We start from the raw sequence: 22,171 nt of genomic DNA on the forward strand, positions 1-22,171 counted from the left end.
CACCACCTCCAATCCACAGAACCCATTAACTTCCAAATCACAGAACCCACCCATACCACCTCCAAACCACAGAACCTGTCATGCTATCTCCAAGTCATAGGATCAAGTAATCTGCTGTAGATGGGTACATATCTCTAAATACTTTCCATTAATATTAATATTCATCTTTAAATTATTTAAAATGTTGATTGAAAGAATCAGTGTTCATGTGAACAATGAGATATGAATATAAAAGTGCTCTCATAAAACGTGTTAATACATTGCTTATAGATCCAACTTTGTGGGCTAATAAAGAGTAGCTTAATGATTTAGGTCAAAATTAAAACCTATGTTTGAACATTTTCATGTGTTGGTACAGTGGACACAAGTATTATCATTCAGGATTATAAATTAAGAAACAATACTTTGCAAACAATATTTGGAGTCAGACTGAGTCCTGATCACAGATGACATCTTCTGCAAAGATTGGAAACAAAAACTGGCAGTTAGATATATATCAGCATTGTCAGCAAAGGAAAGTAATTTGGACATCTGCAGTTAAAATGACGTTGACGTCTTGAACGTAATGATACACACACAGCATGGGAAAGACTGTATATTTATTTCAAACAAACATCTCAGTGTGGTCTGGGTTGTTGCACTACTGATTTTCTGGTACTGTTATGAGAGCTGTGTTTAGCAAGAATTGGGCAAGGTGCGCTGCCCTGAAATGTTCCTGTTTCACATACTGCTCTGAGAGGGGACCGTTTGCTGCCCACATCAAGTTCACAGCACTGCTTCTGATACAGTGGACTGCCACCATAGCCTCTTCTGCATGGAGGCCATGTTTGCTGGGCTTGTGACTTTTTGTCTGATGGTGACGTCAAGGACCTGAAATTGCTGACTTTTTTTCTTGCTGTGTGACCCCATTTCCATTCATTTCTAGCATTTATCACAACAAGATGTATTTATCACAGCAGCAGATGCATTTAATAAATAATTGCTGAATTGAAACTTAACATATTGTTCAATCTTATAACAAATTTGCATAGTTATTTCCTTGTCTATATTGGTAAGTAGGTTATGTAAAGAAGGGGTATGTTTTATGCAGAGATTTGAGAGGCAAAATACCATTTCAAAGAGAGACTATCTGGTTCAGTATGTTACACAGACAGCACTTTCCTGTCTTTCCAAAAGTTCAAATTGACTTGTTCTGTTCTTGTATTATTATTTCAAAAGAGAAATAAATTCTTTTTTTCCACACACACAAAATAAAAACAACCACAGTGATTCAGACTTCATGGGAGCAATCCAAAAGCAGGATCATATTTTCACATCGCCTTTTAACAACACCTACATCACCCAGAGGAATCATGTGCTGGGCTGCGGTACAGCAAAGTATTCCAATAAACGGAGGAAATTATTTTCATAATTACTGACAAGTTCTTAATTTGCTCTGCTAAATGGTAAATCAGCCTGAGTTGGTGAAAGAAATGATTCTTGTGTGCTGTTCCTGCAGCGCGGGGAAGGAAGCTTGCTTTTGTCCTGCAATAGTGGCAACAATAGTTTCCTTCTAAGGACCAAGGGTTCATTAGTGAGCAAGCTTTCAAACGCTAAAGAAAAATATTGTATAATGCCCCAATATTTACATTGCTTAGTAAATTCACTTGTGGACTTATACTACTATTGAGAAGAAACAATAGTGTATTTTTTCTTCTTTCTGCTTTTTTCTTTCTTGTTGTGCTGGGGCCCAGCTCGGGGCCCTGGGTTGCCGGACTGTTCCCTGCCCCTGACTTTATCTCCAGCTTGATAATCGTTTTAGTAAAGAATGGAGCGAGAGCACACAGCACGGTGGAAACAAGCTCACGTTGTATAATTACATTGGTCAAAAAGAACTTGGGATATTTGTTGTTTGATGTTAGCATACCATGTCATTTTATATGTACCAAATAGGTGTTTGGTCCTTGTATATTTAAAGGAATGAATTATGTGTTGATTGTGTATGTGTGTGTGTGTGTGTGTGTGTGTGTGTGTGTTTGTGTGTTCTGCTGGGATCAAATCTAGAACTTCATGCACACTAGACACTTACTCTACCACTTACTCTACTCTACCACTGAGGTGAATGAAGTGAACATTTACATCCTCTTGTCTGAAAAGTTCTTTCTCCCTTACAAAATATTTACAAATGCACTCTATTCTTCTGAACCTCTATTGTTTAGTAAATTAATGACTCATCAATAACTTTATCCATCATCACTAGAGAATAAATGCCAACTAATGAAAGAAATACAAGAAAAGTGAGACCAACTTCTTCAGGACCACTCAGCACTCACTCAACTTCCATCTTTCTGTGTGCACTGGCTCCATCACCTGCACCCTGAGCAGGTGTGTGCAGCTGCTGCTCCCTGTGTGCTCTGGCTCTGTCATCTGCATGCTGAGCAGGTGTGTACAGCTGCTGCTCCCTGTGTGCTCTGGCTCTGTCATCTGCATGCTGAGCAGGTGTGTACAGCTGCTGCTCCCTGTGAGTTCTGGTTCCCTCCACACCTAGCAAGCTTGGCACTGCAAGGCTTTTAGCAGCACCTCTGCCTTCTGCCCACAAGATGCCAGTAGCAATGCCTGCCCTTCTGCTGTGATGATCAAGAATGACTCCCAATATTGGCAAATGTCCCCCAGGGTGGAGAGAGACAAACTCGGCCCTCACTGGTAACTAATATTTTAGGGGAGCTCTTGGAAGAATGCCGGCTTCTGCCCCAACACGGGTCTCCTGGAGGAAGCCTCTGGGGTACGTGAATAGTATGTGCTTGTTAAATGTGTCTACCAAGTTCATCATTCCAGGAGGGTCTGATGGACCCAGTGTGAGCTGTGACTGCTTCTGCCCACACGCAGCATTACCAGCCAGGCAGGGCATGGAACTACACTTGCATACGTTTCTAAGCTCCAACTCAGCCCGGCAAATTCAGTTCTGTGGTGTTTTGTGCAAACAAGTGCTTGTGGTTATGCAGTAGAAGACCTGCCCCCAGCCAGGGTTGGCCAATTGCAGTCCTACCTGTTCCCCAAGGAACTAGTCCTTGGAAATAACTTCTGCCCAATCCTTGCCCTGACTGCAGCTGTTACCACAGGGTTTAGTTCCACAGCGCCATAACACCATAACACAGTTCATGTATTCTTATTATTTGAAAAATGATACCTTTCCCTGGATTTTACTAATCATGTTTCGCTGAATTTAGCCCTAAGTGGTGTTAAGTGTACCGTTCCGGATCCTGCACTAAGTTTAGTTTTTGTGTGCTTGTGTACTTACTTTGACAATCCTGGGAATTGTTCTGGGTCTCACGTAAGCCCTCCACCACGTGAGCCGCTCTTCTGTGCCCTATTTGTGCTCATTACTTTTCAGGGGAGTTGTGCCCAGGCTTGCGTGGCCCGGCCTCCTGTCTGCTGAACAGAGGGGACTGCAAATATGCAGACAACTGGACGTTTTATTAAGCTGGGTCTCACTAACCTTTGCCCCGGGCAAGCTCCAGCCCTGAGACTCTTCATCTGCACCACTCAAATAGCCAAGATTACAGGCATGTACCATCGCCCCTGGCTCTTACTGATGTTAAATAAAAATCATTACGTTGAAAGTGTGGGATGTTTTGGAATAAAGCTGAGGAACTCTAAAAAGAGAAGATATTTAATCATAGAGTTGAAGAGTAATCACTGACTAAGCCATTTGTTTAAGTTATTATCTAGAGCTTCTTTAAGCAGTCTTGGGGTGTGGCCCCATTATCTGGGCCTGATATTCCTGTTTCTGCAGCTTTGACTACTGCAGCATCTTCCAAGTTTCTTCAGCCTTGCCCTCATGCCAATCTTTTCCCCCTTCGCTGGAAAAGATCCTCACTCTCTTAGAAATAAACTCGAATCTGTGTAACGTCGTAGCCATCTCTGCAGGCTCAAAGCACCATCCCTCCCTCGCACCTCTCAGGGGCAGTGGCTTCCCTGAGCACACCCCATCACCGCCAGCGCTTCCCCGTGATTCCCCCTCTGTGTTCTGGGGAGAGCGGGCCGCCCCAGGTTCCTCACGGGATCCATGTCCACCAGAAGCGACAGGTCTGTGCTTCTGTCACCACCTAGACTGAACTGCCTAGACCCAGACTCAATTCACCCAACACTGCTTCTGTCAGACTCAATTGACCCAACACTGCGTCCACCTCCACCTCTTCGTACATGGCGAATGACACAAAAGACCTTGGAGTTGGGATTTGTGGATAAAGGTTGTGAACAGCATACACGTACCCAGCCCATGTGTGCTCTACCTGTGTGTGTGTGACATGCATATAGTCCGTGTGCATGTAGCCACACGTGTGGAGACTGCTCTGCCTGGCAGCTTCTGTACTGGCACCGATGACAACAAACACAACCTTTCTAGGGCTCATCTGTGGTGGAGAGGGCCGAGGAGAACTGGGCGGGCCTGGGAGCCAGCAGGGGAGCTGCGCTGCCTCACCAGGAAAGTGGTGATGGTCTTCTTAAAAGATGATGAAATTCAGCAGGTGCGGAGGATCAGAAAGCTGAACTCTGAGGATCCTGGTTCAAAGCTAGCCCTGGCCAAAAGCAGTCTGTGAGACTCTTGTTGATAATTAACCAACAAAAAGCCAGAAGTGGAGGTATGATGCAAGGGGTAGAGTGCCAGCCTTGAGCAGAAAAAGCCAAGCAGGATCACAAAGCTCTGAGAGAGAGAGAGAGAGAAGCTGATGTTTTCCTGAGTTAAAAAATTATAATCTTGCTTAAAACCCTAATTTTGCTTTATAGATTGTGCCAAGCATTTTCCATGATTAAAGTCTTGCCTCTGGTTCTTCCTGCTCCCATATCTTGCATCCTTGGATGCTGACAGTTGTGTGAAGTCATTAGCAACTCTGCCCAGGGCAGTGACCCAGGCTCTCAGTCCAAGAAGGCCTCCAGATGGGCCTCATGTGCCCTTTGGGAGGGACTCGGCACCCTGAGGCTCCGTCCTCCTGCATACTTCACATTTCAAGTGTGGTGTGAGTGTGAACCTCTCAGTCTCCCAGGACCCAGCTGGAATTTGTATTAAGTCTGTGAAAGAAAGCCAAGTCCCATTTCCCCTTCGTGTTAACCATTGTCTAAACACTGCAGACTCATGCAACCTCCTCTCATATTAACACAGAAGATGCTGAGCAGCCCAGCCACGTGAGAGCAGGGCCGGCCATTAGAGTGAAGCACAGCGCTATTTTATGTCACCCCATACCACACGTACACACACAACCCCCCCATATACACACAACACAAATGCACACACATGTACACACACCACATACATGCATTCACACACCACCCCTACATACACAAAACCCCACCTACACATACATATACTGTATACACATGCACACACACCACACTCACATCATACATGTACATACATCACACACATTCACATACCACATACACACCATCAAGTCATTAAAACGAAATTATGTCCCATATAAAATAACTTTCAAATACACACAAAAATTTATAATACAAACTACATAAATCCATGGTTAAAAAAATCACAGCTCTCTTATTTTTCTCATTTTATCTCTTCAGTAAAGTGTCCATCCGTGCGAGTTACCTTTCTGAGAAGTGTTTTTTGACACTGTCTTGGTTAACTGAATGGCCCGTGTATGAGGGGTGGTGTGTGGACATCCATTCTCCCTAGAGATCACAGCTGGGGGCCTCTGCTCAGAGGGGGCTGCCAGGCTTTGGATGTGTTTGGTGGTGAGGACAGGGTGCCATTGTCATAGAATGGGTAAATTGGTGGTGGGAACAGGGTGCCCTGCCATATATTGGGGAAATGTGGTAGATTGGGTGGGTAGATGATTGGGTAGATGACAGAGTATATCAGGGAGATCAGAGAGATGATTAGTTAAACTGGATAGATGGGATAGATTGTGTAGATCTGGTAATTTGGGTAGATGGGGTAGACAAGCAACTGCAGAGGAGGTGGCTCACAGGCTGCCCCCAAATCCTACATTCTGGGGTTGATGGCAGCAAGGCAAGGAGGAGCCTCTGTTTGATGAGCTAAGCAATAATGGGTTTGTGTGAGTGACCTAAATTCTTCTTCCTCATGCTCAGCATCTGCTACAACTGACCCACATACTGGGTCAGTTTCCTTCCTTCTGTCCTGATGTTGTGGTAGGCAGACTGCCACTAAGATGATAGCAATCACATTGTTTTTTCCTCTTTCATTAGCACAAAGTTATTTTAAGTGAAATCCCTCTTCGAAGTTTCTATATGCAGCCTTTTCTCGTTTCCAGAATACTCTACAGAATGCTGGTTGCTGTTGTACTTTCTTTTTTTATTGTTATTGTGAAGGTGACATACAGAGGGGTCACGCTCACATAAGTCGCGCAAAGAGTACATTTCTGTTTGAACAGTGTCACCTCTTTCCTCATTTTCTCCCAGTGTTTCCTCCCGACTGCCCCCCTCCCCGCAAGTTGTGTAGTTCATTTCTAACAGAGAGTATCACTACTGAATTCCTTCGCCTTTTGTCCCACCATTTCTGTGCCACCTTTAGATAAACTTGCATACAAGACAAAAGATACAGAAATCAAAAACAGTGACAGAGTAGATAGAAGAAACAGAAAAATAACTAAAAAGCTCTTGTTTCCATTTCTTGGAGTTCATTACAACAAACATCTTTTCTTTTTCTTTTTTTTTTTTTTGGTCAGTCGTGGGGCTTGAACTCTGGGCTTGGGCATTATCCCTGCGCTCTTTAGCTCAAGGCAAGCGCTCTACCACTTGAGCCACAGCGCCACTTCCGGTTTTCTAGTGGTTAATTGGAGATAAGAGTCTCACGGACTTTTCTCCCGGGCTGGCTTTGAACCGTGATCCTCCGATCTCAGCCTCCTCAGTAGCTAGGATTACTGGCATGAGCCACCAGCACCCAGCATACAAACATCATTTTATATGATCATGTGCACATAGCAATTGAGTCTTTGTGATCCTCTCCTAAGAATATCCTCCTTTGGTCTCACTGTGTTGAATGTCTAGAGTCCTTATAATTTATCACGTTCAGTATATTTACTTGTAGATTTATAGGCACATTCTAGTTACAACAAATTCAGGAAAATATACAATCTATGTTTCTTTGGCTTATTTCACTTAATATCATTTTTTCCAGGTTTTTCCAGTTCCTTATGAAAGGGGCAGTGTCATTCTTTCTGTTGGAGGCATAGAATTCTATTGTATGTATATATATATATATATATATATATATATATATATATATATATATATATATATATATATGCCACATTTTCTTGATCCATTCATCCACTGAAGGCATCTGGGTTGATTCCATATCTTGGCTATGGTAAACAATGCTGCACTAAACATGGTTGTGCTGGTAGCTCTAGTGTGGCCTGGTTTGTGGTCTGTTGGAAAATGCCCAGAAGTTGCTGGGTTATAGGAGAGCTCTGTGTAGCTTTTTGAGGAACCTCCATACTGATTTCCAGAATGGTTGAACAAGTTTACATTCCCACCAACAGTGTAATCCAACAGTGTAATGAAATTTCCTTTTGGCCCCATCACTACCAGCATCTGTTATCATTAGGTTTTTAGTTTTGGTTTTATGTGGGGTTTTTTGGGTCAGTCATGGGGCTTGAACTCTGGGCCTGAATGCTGTCCCTCAGCCCTTCAGCTCAAGGCAAGTGGTCTGCCTCTTGAGCCACAGCACCACTTCTAGTTTTCTAGTGGTCTATTGGAGATAAGAGTCTCACAGACTTTCCTGCCTGGGCTGGCTTTAAACCTCCACCTTCAGATCTCAGCCTCCTGAGTAGCTAGGATTACAGGCGTGAGTCACCGGTGCCCAGCTTATCATTAGTTTTCTTGATAATGTCATGGCACCATTCTTAATACTGCTAAGTGTCTATTGACTAATTCCCAGAATGCACCCACTGTATTTGTATTTACCAAACAGGGACCTGACATGAAAACACCTTTTCTTCATGCATCTCCAGGGACAGAACTGTGGTTGGGACAGGCCCAGCACCATCTGCTTTACCATCCCCCACAGCATCAGGGAGGGCAAACAGACACTTTCTCTTGGGCTCACATCACTTTTCTGTCTTTCTGTGTCAATATTCGGAGTTCTTACATAAATGTCTATTTACAAAAGCAGGCGAAGAAGAGTAATTACAAATGTAATTAACCTCGCTTTGTAGCCCAGGCTGGCATTGACCCCTCTGTCCTCCTGCCTCTGCCTCCTGAATGCTGATATTCCAGTGTCTCCACACTCAGCCTTCCTTACTTTGTGGTTTTGAGAGCTTTTTTATTTCACTTTATATTATGAGAATTACACATACTATTCATTATTCACCTAGAGAATGACTTATTCAGTAATTGGATACTGAATAAGTGAAAAATCAAACCTAAAGAACATCGGTTCCAATCCATAAAATGTTCACCAGGAAAATGGTTTCTTGAAAATGAGTCTCAAAAAGTTATTTGTATTCTGAGACACGAATTACCACCAACAAATACCACGTATTTTATGCTTCTGTTTCTTCTTTTGTACAGTTGAGAAGTGCATCCAATTTAATTCAGTGGGTATCAGGCTCTTTCTGCTCAGAATCATAACCAAAGAGATGGGGGTCTTCCCAGCTATGAATTCCAGCATTCAGCATAAAAGATGAAATTTACACAGATCTATAGACTAACTTTTTTTTTTCACTGACTTTTTGCTTTTGCTTTTCAGGACAGGGCAGGCAGATGGAGGGGGTACACGAGCTAATTTCTCCTTTTTGTTTTTTCCTCATACTGGAGATTAAAAGGGCCCTGAACCACCTCAGTGTGAGCACTCAACCTCGGAGCCACACACCCAGCCCAGAACCCCGCGTTGTGCCCAGCAACGGGGCAGATTGTCTCCTGTGGAACAGCAAACTTCCTTCTGTGTTAAACGATCTTTCTCTGGGTGGGTCGGGGGGGAAGACAAGCCATCCGCCTGCCTCTTGAACAATGACCTCTTCTTTCTTTTCACTTTCCCATTTATTCATTCATTCATCCCTTTGGTGTTGAGTACTGCTGTTTTGATTCAGGGTCTCCCACTGACCTGGCTGGTGTTGTACTCCCTGAGATACGCTTCCAGTGCGGCTTTCTGCTTGAAAGAGATGGAATCTTGTGGACTGCTTATAGTGGCCTTGACCTGCAGATCTCAGTTCCCAGAGTAGCATAGGGTGCAGATGCAAGCCATGGGTGTCTGACTTCACATTGGCATCTTATTTCAAAGACAGTAGGCCCGATATTATTTCAAGAAAATCACTGCTCAACTCCTTCCCTTGAATGCCTTTGAATTCCATGTTGACTTAATGTGCTGGTCTAATGGGAAGGAGGATGGGCAGTCAGATGGCAGGGGAGGTGGGGGACGAGAGAGGGAAGGGGAAGGGAGAAGGGAAGGGAAGCATTTTCTAAATACAAAAGTGGTATTTTATTTCCTGAATTCCTTCTCAGAAATGAGGGTATATATCTGATCAGCTTTGAGTAAGAGCCTCTCCATGTAGTAGAAAACTGCTCAAATATAGAGTGTTGGGTTGAATCAAGCACATGTTTACAAGTGAATATCGATGATTAGTCTTTAAAGCTTTGTCATACAATAAAATGAAATGTTGTCCAAAAATTTTCCTAAACACACTTGCATTTCATTCTTTTACCTCCAGAATGTTATTTTGGAGAGTTGGAATACACTCATGGCTATAAATACACACATTTAGTCCAATAAATATCAAGCACTTGGGCACAATAGTGGGAAAAAGAGAAAAATCTACAGGAGTCTGAGTGGAACTGATGTAGAACTGAGAAACTCTGAAGCTCCATTTTTGATTGGCTTTTTACTTATCATTTGTCTTTCTTATAAATGGTAACTTCCATTTATTTGAATTTTCTGGGATACTGTGTGTGTGTGTGTGTGTGTGTGTGTGTGTGTGTGTGTGTGTGTGTGTGAGTATTTAAGCTTCTTGAGCTGAAGGCTGGTGCTCTACCACTTGAGCCACACCTCCTTTGTGAGGGTAAATTGGAGACAAGAATCTCTTGAGTTTATCTGCTGGTGCTGAGTGCTGGCTTCTGACCCAAATCCTCAGAGCTCAGCCTCCTGAGCAGGTGAAACTACAGATGTGAACTGAGCCACCAGCACCTGGCTCCATTGCTTGTTGGCTGATTGGCGGGATTTTATTTTGTGTTTTTATCATGCTGTATATAAAACAGGCGTGCGATACTTTCCATGTATTGGTCATTGTTCTGAAATGTTTTCCATAGTAGAAAATGAAGCAAACAGCCCATCATCGTTAAATTAGTAAGAACAGCATGACCAGAAACTAATACTTCAGTGTCTTCCAATAGATTAAGAATCTCCATCATAAAAACAGAGCCGGGCACTGGTGGCTCAGGCCTGTAATCCTATCTACTAAGGAGGCTGAGATCTGAGGATCATGGTTCAAAGCCAGCCCAGGCAAGAAAGTCCCCGAGACTCTTATCTCCAATAAACCACCAGAAAACCAGAAGTGCCGCTTTGGCTCAAGTGGTAGAGTGCTTGCCTTGAGCCGAAGAGCTGAGGGACAGTGCCCAGGCCCAGAGTTCAAGCCCCACAACCTACCCCCTCCCCCCCCAAAAAAAAAGAAAAAGAAAAACCACTTTGAGCAGCGTGCAGGTGGCTCACACCTGTAAAGCACCTGAAGTCCAAGATGCTGAGATCAGAGAAACATGGTTCAGATAGCTCTGAACAGACAGTTCCTAGAGGCTCTTATCTTCAATTAGCCAACAAAAAGCCCGAAGTGGAACTGTGTCTCAAGTAGTAGAGTGCAGACTTTGAACAAAAAAAAGCCAAGCAAGAGCATGAGGCCCTGACTTCAAGCCTAAGTAAAGACAAAAAAGAAAATTTAAAAAATAAAGAAAAATGGTTAAACACAAAATCTGTATTGCCACTCTGAGACCTGCACATTGGAATCATTTTAATTTCCTTGAGTAAACTGGGGAACAGGATCTTAATCAGGCGAAATAATTAAATCAGTACAATGGTATACCCAAATACCCCTGCAAATTACATATAGACATACATAATTTCACTTTTTAAAAATGAGCTTGTTGCCTGTGGCTCATGCCTATCATTCAAGAGGCTGAGATCTGAGGATCAAAGTTTGAAGCCAGCTGGAGCAGAAAAAGTTGGGGGGATTCTTTTTTAATTAACCTCAAAAAGCTGGATATAGAACTGTGGCTCAAGTGGTAGAGAAGTAGGCTAGAGTAAAAGAGTTCAGGATAGTTCCCAGGCCTCAAGTTCATAGTTCCAATACCATCGCAAAAAGAAAGCCAGAAGTAGAGCTGTGGCTTAAGTGGTAGAGTACCAGCCTTGAGTGATAAAGCTCAGAGACATCGCCCAGATAATGAGTTTAAGCCCCAGGATTGGCACCAAAATTATCCTCGTGTTATATGGTCAACCTGCCCTCATGCCTGCAGAACACAGGAAATAAACTCATGTTCACGGAATTCTCAAAGGCCATCACCCTCGGCCGCCCTCATGGGGGGAGGGCATGGCCATGCTGAACGCTGCACACAAGATAGTGAGGTTGGCTCCACTGCAAAGAAGTGATTTATAGTGATGGAACCTGTAACACAATTTACTTGCTCAAGTAAAAATTAGATGATCCTATTATAGTAAGAGAAACTTATTTTCATCAAGTATAGTAGGTATTGGAAAAGTGACTAGGCAAGTTATTTTATAGATTTCGTTATGCCTATCATAACTTAAGAGAATGCCAACCGTCTGTCTCAATAATTAATTTTGGGAGGCTGGTCCTGGGACTTGAACTCTGAGTCTAGGCTGTCCCTGAATTTTTGCTGAAGGCTAGACTCTATCTTTGAAGCACAACACCCCTTCCAGCATTTTTGAGTAGTTTATTAGAGATAAGAATTTCACATACTTTCCTGCCTGGCCTGGCTTTGAATCACAACCCTCAGATCCCAGACTCTGGAGTAGCTAGGATTACAGGCATTACAGGCATGAGCCACTGGCACCTGGCAATAATCACATTTTTTAAAGTGTGCTGGTTAAGAAAAACAAGTTTCACTTGCAATCAGCTTTTGGGAGTATCTATTAAGTATGATAAATTCAAGGCTTTTATCCAATTAGAAATCTTTTTTCTTATCTTAAAATGGTTTAAAGATTTTAAGGTCTTTCCTGGGTTTGGACCCGTCAATCTCTCCTGTAAGGAGTAGTGAATGTAACAAGCAAGGGTGACCGTGTGCATCTGTTTACAGCTCCTTTCACAAGTGCTCTTCCAACCGGCATGGCAGCTCATGCCTGCCGTCCTGGCTAGTTTTGTTTTTTTTTTTTTTCAACATATCAGTTTCTGAATATAGCGCATCTCTTTTTATTTTAGTTTTTTAATTTTTTATTGTCAAAGTAATGTTACAGTTACATAAGTAAGGTAATGAGTACATTTCTTGTCAAACTTGTTGCCCCTTCCCTCATTTTTCTCCTACTTTCGTCCTGGCTACTTTTAATCTTGGATCCACACAAAGAAACAGAGCCAGAGCAGTCCTGGTGACCAGTGAATCACGTGGTTCATGCCATACCCGAGCCTGGCACCCGCTGGTACTGTCCCAGAGCTGCCCAACCCCACTGGCTTGTAGGCAGCTCGGTCCCTTCAGGGAGGATGGAAAGCAGGCTGTTATTGATGCAGTGAACTAATTTTGGAGAAAATACGATTTCACCTCAGACTTGTCAAAGCATAGAGGATTCAACAATCAAGCACCCAGAAGACATGTGCTTTAGAAACCTTTCCATGATTGCTTCAATTGACATAAAAGCACCAGGCTGGAGGAGGACAGAGCCCAGGCTGATTTCAGGGGAGTAGACAGATCATACCCAGTGCCCTTACTCGGAGTCCTTTGACAGACAGAAGCGACTTGATTGTTTGGAGGCGGGAATCGCCCATAATGTTTTAGGGAACAGAATAAGCAATTGTAGCAAACAGATCAAAATGCAAGAACTCAAGCAAAGAAGGTTCCTTTTTTTTTCCATCAGGCTCTGCCAAGGCAGGGAGTGGAGATGCCGCAGGTAGTGTGGCTAGGGCGCTCCAGGCTGCCCTCCCCCATCCATGGCTGGGGTCCTCCCCTCCCCCCAACACTCCCCCCTCCCAGTGGCTGCCAGCCTGCCAGCCACTCACTCATCTCTTCATGGCTTCCAGCTCTAGGTCAAGGCAACCTTTCCCAGGAAACAGAAAAAAGACAAAAGTTGCCTAGCTACTCAGGAGGCTGAGCTCTGAGGATTGCGGTTCAAAGCCAGCTCAGGCAGAAGAGTCTGTGAGACTCTTCTCTCCAGTTATCCACCCAAGAAGCTGTGAGTCAACTGGTAGAGGCCAGCACTGAGCAAAATCACTGAGAGACAGTTCATGTCCCGGCACCGGCACACACTCAAAGAAGAAGTAGAGAATAAACGGTTTCCTTTACAAAGTCTGAATGAATATTGACTCTTTTCAGTCCCAATTGGCTAATTAAAATCATATGACTCACCTGGTTGTAACAAAGGCAGGGCAAAGGACTATCTGCTGATATTACAATGTTATAAATATTCTAAATGCGAGGTTCTGAGTGCATGCCAGTGTGCCTCACAAGCATGTTCTTGCATGCTTGCATACAATGAATGCAAGAGAAAATGATATAACCTGTAGCTGTACACACACATGCACACACAGGCACAGTCACATACCCTGAGAACCTGTTTTCTATTTTTCACATGACAAATTAATGGAGACTCAAGGTCTGGAACAATCAAAATAAAATTATAATTAGTTACTCTAGTAGAGTTTCCTTTTCCCCGTAAGATTTTTTACATTTAGTGGCTTATATATATTATACAAAAATGACTGCACTTGTTAACATGCTACCTAATTTGTTACATTTTTCTTGCATGAAAATGTAAGAAGTATAAATTTATACGACGGAGATGGTTTGTCAGTTATTTCACCTCTAGGAAATTAGTTATTCCTAGTCCTTTCTGAGTAGCGATGGGGACAGTTTTTATCATCAAGAATTAGAGCTGTCAGTAAAATGAACAAATACTAGAATTTAACATTATAGATTTCTCAAAGCTGACATTTATTATTAATAACTTCTTCATCCAATGCTAACAGATAAATAGTATTCTGCTAGCTACTAACTGTCATAGGAAAGTTTTTATTTACATAGAAGTCAGAAATTATTTGTACTTGTACTTTATGTGTCTAGTTAGGCTAAAAAGTTATTTCAGAGACAATAATGACCTGTTGGGTGCTAATAGTGAATAGTAGCATGGAATTTATACTAATTATATGAAACATTAGCTAAACATGAAAAATCACACATCTAGTAAATATTTATTTGGCCTTACTATGTGTAAAACATATATTAGGAAATTAGAGTATTTTAGTGACCAAAACAGACAATCTTTTGAATCTATTTTAAACCAGTAGACAAGAGACAAAACACGTAACAAGTACACAGGTTATATTGTGGCAAAAAGTTCTTTCACAAAACAGGAAATGGAAGGACATTGGAGACTCATGGCTGTCATCCTAACTGCTCAGGACGCTAAGGTCTAAGGATCAGGGCTTGAAGCCAGACCAGGCAGAAGTCTGTGAGACTTTTATCTCCAGTTAAGAGCTATGGCTCAAGGGGTAGAGCACCCACCTTGAGCAAAGAAGCTAAATGAGAGCATGAGGCCCTGAGTTCCAGCCCCAGTATGGACACACACACACACACACACACACACACACACACACACACACACTGAGTTCCAGCCCCAGTATGGACACACACACACACACACACACCAGATCAGTATTAATAGCCCTGCCAATCAAATATGTCCATCCAATGGGAAATAAGACAGGGGATGGGAGGGATGCAGGGTTTGCCTCTTTTTAATTAATAGCTTTTCAATTGCAAGAAGGAAGACTAGCAGTTACATAAAAGATCAGGCTTGTCTTTGAGTTTTTCTAGGTCTTCAAAAAAGGTACCAAAGAGGATTGCCTGTCTGACATCAGACCCAGGCACCACCTGTAGTGTTCAGTAGAAGGAGTGGTTATCTAAAATTTAGCAATTTCTTCACTTTCGGGTAAAAGAAGTGTGCGTTTCATTGGTAAATGGACAGTTATCTGTTCCCTATGCATTTGTTTCTTGGGGTTCTGCAGCTGTAGATGCGGGCTGGGGTCGCCAGGTGTGTTTTTCACAGAGTCTCATGAGATGCAGTGAGTTTGGGGGAGTTCTCGGAGAAGCTGAAGATAGTGGAGACGTGATCTTGGAGCCAGTTCTACGGGTAAAGCTGCCATTCCATCAAAATACTATCAGATCTCCTGAGGTCAACAAAGTTTCTTTTTTTTCCCCCAAACCAGTTCTGCCTTCTCTAGAGATAGCCATGGTATTTCTACTTCCTGGCATTTTCATCTTTATTTTTGTAACTCCCTTTCTTAGTGCTTTGAGCTGCTCAGTCAATAACTGGCCATACACATTGGTGTGCGTGTCCACCACGGAGATGGCTGAACCTGGGGGTCACATCAAGGTGTCCCTTTGTTTTTACTCTGACTCTCTGTCCAGCCCCTAAATCCATACCCGGTGTCCACCCCAGAAAGGGAAGGGGCTAGTGCCAGCAACTGTAAATCAGTTCCTTTTTTTATTTTTTAAATAAATCTGCTATGGCCACAAAATTCATGTGCTGAAATCCAACATATAGCTGGTATGCCACAGGTAGATACCTGAGAAAGCCCGGGCCCCAGCTGCCATGCAAAAACACAGACAGAAGATACAGTCTGGATCAGGCCGTAATCCTGGCTTTCTCAGCCTCCAAAACCACGAGACACACATTTCTGTTCTTTGCCAGCCGTCGGGGCTGAGCGTTGTGTAACAGAGCCAACAACCAGAGAAGACAGCTCGAAGGCAGGCCCCGCAGCCCAGCGCTCCTTAACTGAATTTCGTTAATCACCATTAAAGTTTCACAGTGCTTCTTTGAAAACAATAACATTTACCTCCTGCTCTGAAGCCGTTAAAGCTTCTCTATTTTTCAGTCTATTTCTTTTTCATCCAACAGATGGTGAAAAATCCAGTTTTGGAATTACAAATGTCTTCTGCATTCAAAATTACACTTTATCATGATAATTTCTGAGCTATGTTCGTCTCTTTTTGCCTAGTTTTGATCTCCGACTCCTGTTAAACTCGATCCTGTGCAGGTCAATATGACCCATAAATTATACAAAATGGTTCTTGACATGCAGAGCCTTAATATCAGATAATGTCTCGTCAGCCATGAAAAATTTGCCTTGTGCTTTCTGTTTCTCAGAAATTATCTCCAGTATCGTATGCAGATCCTTGATGGCTGTGTTGCTTTAAAAATACTAAGAGGAAAATGTTCTTTTGTTAGCTGAATCATGGGCTTTTTTCAGAAATTTAAGTTCTGAGAACTGACTCTTCTATGAGCTTTCTCCTGTGATCTTCCATTTTCTTTGTTAACCCTGAAGAGCCTGAGCACAGTTGTACAGTCGGGTCTCTTATGTGTGAAATGGGGATTCTTGATGTCAGCGGGGCTGGACATTGGACACTTTTCCCACAGCCTTGGAATGCAGACGCTTGGTCAAAACTGACCCTTCACTACCAGATGAGGGTGTGCTGGGAAGGTCAACTCTCTAATACCAAAAGTACACATTTGGCTTCTAATCTTTTTTCTCTTCAATAACTTTAGACGTGTTATTTGACTTTTCTGTGACCAAAATGAAGGTTTGATGTATTCAGTTCAGTGTACAACAAAAAAAGAATATGCCAGTGGCTCCCATCTGTAATCCTAGTGACTCAAGAGGCTGAGATCTGAGGATCACACTCAAAACCAGCAGAGGCAGATAAATTTGTGACACTCTCATCTCCAATTGACTAGCAGAGAGTGAGAGGGAGAAAGTCAAGGTATGGCTCAAGTGTGAAAGTTAAGCAAGAGTGGAAGGTGCTGAGTTCAGGCTTCACTGCCAGCATAAAAACAAACAATAGGGGCTGGGATGGTGGCTCAGTGGTAGAGTGCTTGCCGTGCATGCACATGAGACCTTGAGTTCGATTCCTAAGCACCACATAAGCAGAAAAAAAGCCGGAAATGGTGCTGTGGCTCAAGTGGTAGAGCACTAGCCTTGAACTGAAGAGCTGAGGGACAGCGCCCAGGCCCAGAGTTCAGGCCCCCACGACCAGCAAAAAAAAAGAATAGCTAAATGTGATTTCATTTTTCTCAAAACTTCTTGTTGTCACAAAAACCTTGCTACCATCCAGGAAAGAGCTTTCCCCAGCAGCAGATGTCAGCACTCAGCTGCCTGAGCACACAAGGGCCTGGGGACCTGCATGGGGCCCGGCCAGGCACCAGAGAGCAGCATGTGGCATTTGTACACCAATGCCTGTAGAGGCCTCCTCCCTCCCCCCACATGAAGAGAGACTAAAACATGACAGAAAAGAAGCAAGAGTCTAAGATCACCATGCAGGCTCACATATGGACAGATTATGTGCTTGTAGAAAATTCACTCACCCCCTTCCCAAGGAGCAGTGTGGAAAAGCTATTCTGAGCCCTGGCTGTGCCTACTCTCCACACTTAGGAGGCCTTCCTCGTCCTCTTCCTCCCCCTCTTCGTTCTCCCCCCTCCTCCTCCTTCTCCTCCTCCTTTTGCTTCCTCCTCCTCTTCCTCCTCCTCTGAATACTCTCCTGCAGTTATTTTATATGATATGTTCATGTATGTGCAAGACTGTATATGTGTGTGTGTGCGTGTGTGTATGTGTGTGTGTATGTATAATTTAGAACTGGCTTCCACACATGAGGTAACACAAGCACCCTCTTCCCCCTTGGGCCTGGCTTACTTCATGTAACATAATCTTTTTGGGTCCATCCATTTCCCTTCAGATGATGTACTGTTTTCTTGACATAAAATTAAATTTTTCTTGACCCTTGTGTTGGTAGCTTGGCTCTGGTGGGTGGTGCAGCAGTGAACACGGATGTGCCAGCGTCTTCCCTGGCTCCCTTGCTCGTCATCCTTTGGGCAGATTCCTGAGAGTGGTATGGCTGGATCCTAGCATCGCCTGCCTTGAATTCCGGATCCATGTGCCAGGCTTGCGGACATGGGGCAGCCTGGCTGGCGAGGCAGGCTCCTCTGTGACAGCTCTCACCCGCCTGTGCATCAGAGTGAGGGTTGAAGGCTCCCCATCTTTGAAAGCTGGGTGTACTTGAGAGCTGTGTCCTTGCCACATCCATTTAATGAAAGAACTCAGTTTTCCAAAACCAAAATTACACAATCTTCAGCTACAGATCATTTACTAAAATTTGGTGCTTGAGTTGAAATGAAAGTGTTATTGCCGGGCCCAGGAATACATCATTGATGGTTTCAAATGTTCCTGCTCCGACCTGAATGCACAGGAGTAACTGTCCTGCAGTCCAGAGTATCATGGAGGGAGGCAGACCCCCAGCTCCCCGGGCAGGCTGCACCAGTCCAGGTGCAGGACAAGCCATCTGTGTTTAGCCCTCTCAACATGCGCACATACAAAAGCACACAGAAGGCTGCCATTTTCTTTTTGGATCATTTTTTTTTGAAGTGTAAGTCTGACACTTTTAAGATTATCTCCTGACTGTCTTCTGTGAACTTCAGGTTTCTCCGCCTCTGAGTTCCACCTGTTGATTACCCTTCCAGCTCCCCAGCCCTGGCCTGGGCTGCAGCCCGAGGTGCCCCGCAGCCACCCTCGCTGCAGCGCGCTGGGTTTGCGTGGCGCCTGCCAGCCCTGGAGGAGCCGGTCTGTGGGGCCAGGACAGAGCCCACTCCAGCAGCCGCTTTCTGTCAGGCTGGCGATTTACGGTGCTGGAACATGGCTGGATGTAAGTCCCTGTGGGCTGTGTGCTAACCCTCGGTTAGCCTTCACAAATTGGCCAGGCAGACATTGCCCTTGTTTGCCTTTTACGAATGAGTAGATCCGGGCTGTGCCAGGCAAGCAGTCTGATCATGGGATGAGGACACATGATGTGTGTCTGTGAAGCAGGAGAGCATAGAGGCCAAGGAACTTGGGGAGGGAAGGACTTAAGATCATGTGTGTGGAATTCCAAAAGCTTCTGTGGATCCCAGTGAAGCCTCCTGAGTGGGTGCCTGTGGGTACTGGGACTTGAACTCAGGTGGGTGGGTATGGGTACTGGGACTTGATGCTGTCCCTTAGCCTTTCACACTTCCACTTCTGGCTTTATGGTGGCTAACTGCAGATAAAAGTCTCACGGATTTGCCTGCTCAGACCAGCCTTGTGATCCTCAGTTCTTGTGTAGCCAGAAGGTCAGATGTGAGCCACAGGGACATACCTGTGTATGAGCTGAAAACAGAGACGAGAAAGAGAATCAGGAAGTCTACTCAAAGTGAAATTAAAGATGAAGTAATCATGAGGAAGCAAACTGGCCTCACTGAAGGAGTTAGCAGTGAATAAAAAGTTTAAAATGAACTTGAAGAAAAAGAACTGGACACAGAGGAGATTAAACAGCAACATGAGAAACATTGCTGGTGGACTGAAAAAATGTCACAAATTGAAATTATAAAGTAAAAATGCTTGATTCTAGCCAGAAGCTGAGTTCACACCTATAATCCTAGCTACTTCAAAGGCTGAGCTCTGAGGATCAAAGTTCAGTCCAGGCAGAAGAGTCCACGAAGCTTTTTATCTCTCATTAACCAGGAAAAGGCTGGAAATGGAGTCAGCCTTGGGTAGAGAAGCTAAGCAGGAAAAGCAGATCGCATGTCCTTAAGTCAAGCCCCAGTAAACCCCCCCAAACACTACACACACACACACACACACACACATTTGACTTTTTATTCTTAAAATATGGTTGCTGTTAGATCCATGCTTCCCAGGTGAGGCACTCCACCCTCAGCTTCCAGGTCCTGCCCTGGGTGAACTGACCTGATGGCCTTTCGGATCAAATGAGCAGTGGCTGCCTCAGTGGACGCCCGATGTCACTCGCTCTCTACAGGGGCCAAGCGTGCTCAAGTGATTTCCTTACTGGTGTGAACTGAAGTTTAGTGAGAACTGCCGTTTAATGTGGGCACAGGCGCTCCTGGGACATACAAGAAACAGCTGCCCCATAAGTGTGAAAATACTAAGTTCTGAAAATTCCCAGTGACTAATGGAGCTGGCCTCCTGTTCTTCCCTGTGCTTTCTTCTGGAAGCAGCACAGTAAGTACTAAAAGAAAAGAAACGTTCCAAGTATTCTTCACTGAGTTAAGATCTTCGATACATTCTACTGAGCTTCTTTTAAAAAAAATGTGTTTGTTTTTTATTTTCACTTAGTGACATGGGTCTCAATAGGATGCACATAAGGACCTGGATAAACTATGCTTTTTTTTCTAGTACTGGGTTTTTTAACTCAGCACTTCATGCTTGTGCAGCATTGCTTTCTCACAACTGGTACCCTACCACCCAGCCATGCCTCCAAACCCAGCTTTTTGCTGGTTATTTTGGAGATGAAATCTTACAGACTTTTGTGCCAGGCTGGCTTCAAACCTCCATCCTCCAGATCTGAGTTTATTGAGTAAATAAGATAATGGGTATGAGCCACCAGCACCTGGTTATAAATTAATCCAATCCATTAATATATATATAGTTTTCTTTAAAAAAAAACAGTTCTCTCAATTCAACAGAATAAATAAATGTATTGTCATATTATGCAGGACAAAGGTTGTGCATGAATTAACTTCTGTGTGTCCTTTGAAGTACAAACAACATGGCATTTTTACTTTTTATGTCATTATTTAAAAAATTCTTGTCTCAGCTCAAAAGAATCCAGCAAGATAAAGCATATTAATTGCTAGAACTCTGTAGTCTTGCTTCCTAAATGATGCCAAAGGACCAATTTCAACTTTATCTTGGAAACTTCAGCAACTTAGGTGTTTTGACTGTGGTTATCAAAAGCCTGCCAGAGGACAGAAGGAAGATAATATCCAGAAAAAGAGGCACTGGGGACAATTCAGAGAACAAGGAAAAGTGCCAAGTGTTGAGTTTGGAAAAGGCATCGCATGTTAGTCCCTGGCAATAAACAGAGAGTAATTCAGAAAGAGTTTCCTCCACAGGATGTCCTGTGCACTCAAAACAGAGACACCAGCTCCACACAGGCAGAAAGCCACACATTAAATAATAACTCAAGGAATCATTTCTCTAGCATTCTTTTTAAATAAAAAATAGTTTCAGAAATATTTACTCTTATGTGAATATATATATATATTATATCTGTACAATGATAATGTCCTTATAAATAGTTATAAATCAGAGTGTGGTAGGGGGCAAATGGGTAGGTGGGCAGATATCAGTTGTTGCTGTCAATTTCCTTCTTTACAAACAAGAACACCTTTTCTTCTGCACATATGACTGCTAGAGTAGTATTTCCTTCTTCTCCTTCTCTATTAGGTCTTTTTGATTCTCAATGAGGTCCCACACTGGGTGTTGGATGTGGAATGAAGGAACTTCTCTCTATATACAGACTTGTTTCTCTTCAATGTTGTTTCTCGCTTTTGTGCATGTTAAGTGACTTTTCTCCTTTGCCAAATACTCCATAAGGTCATCAAAGGAAAGAGTGAACCAACTGAACTGCAATTCCTATGGTTACTTGGTTGTCTAAATGAACTAGCTTACTTTGTGGTAAACTTAAAAAAGAAGAAAACATGCGAACAAATGTCTTAGTGGTTTAAAGCAATTTCTTTGACCACTGGACTGACCCCATTAGGTACAGTGTGCTAATTTGTGTAAGAAAGATAGAAGGGCTTTCTCTTCCTCCCATGAGAAGCAAAGGAGTTAAGAGGCTGGCAGGAGGCTCTTCTTGAAGCTGTAACTCCGCAGCTCGGCAGCCTCACACCCTGCGTCCTGAGCATGTCCCCAGACAATGGAGAATCCTCTGTCCCAGTGGGCGCCACCCAGGCCCAGAGGCAGCACCATGCCTGCCATCCACATTCCTTCAGTTAGGAACCATGGTCACATGCCCACCGGAAGTGGAGCACCGTTCACCTGCCCTCGGGGAAGGAGATCATTCTCTGTCACCTCTTCCTCGTACAGCATGTCGCATGCCAGGAATCTCACCATTAAACCATACTGGTTATAGGTGAACCCAAGGGCAGCTGGTGTTCAATTATTTACCTTAAAAATGTGCCAAAATCTGAGTGACACTG

At 43.5% G+C, this 22,171-nt stretch overlaps 1 protein-coding gene and 1 pseudogene across 1 annotated transcript in view; both read left to right on the forward strand.

Annotated features, from left to right (window-relative positions):
* Adgrb3 (adhesion G protein-coupled receptor B3) overlaps positions 1 to 22,171 on the forward strand; it is a 529,297-nt gene that overhangs the window by 296,306 nt on the left and 210,820 nt on the right. The gene's annotated exons all lie outside the window — the stretch shown is intronic.
* LOC105997734 overlaps positions 18,111 to 22,171 on the forward strand; it is a 61,655-nt pseudogene continuing 57,594 nt past the window's right edge.

The sequence above is a fragment of the Dipodomys ordii genome, unplaced genomic scaffold, assembly GCF_000151885.1.
Source record: "Dipodomys ordii isolate 6190 unplaced genomic scaffold, Dord_2.0 Scaffold152, whole genome shotgun sequence".
Classification (NCBI taxonomy): Eukaryota; Metazoa; Chordata; class Mammalia; order Rodentia; family Heteromyidae; genus Dipodomys; species Dipodomys ordii.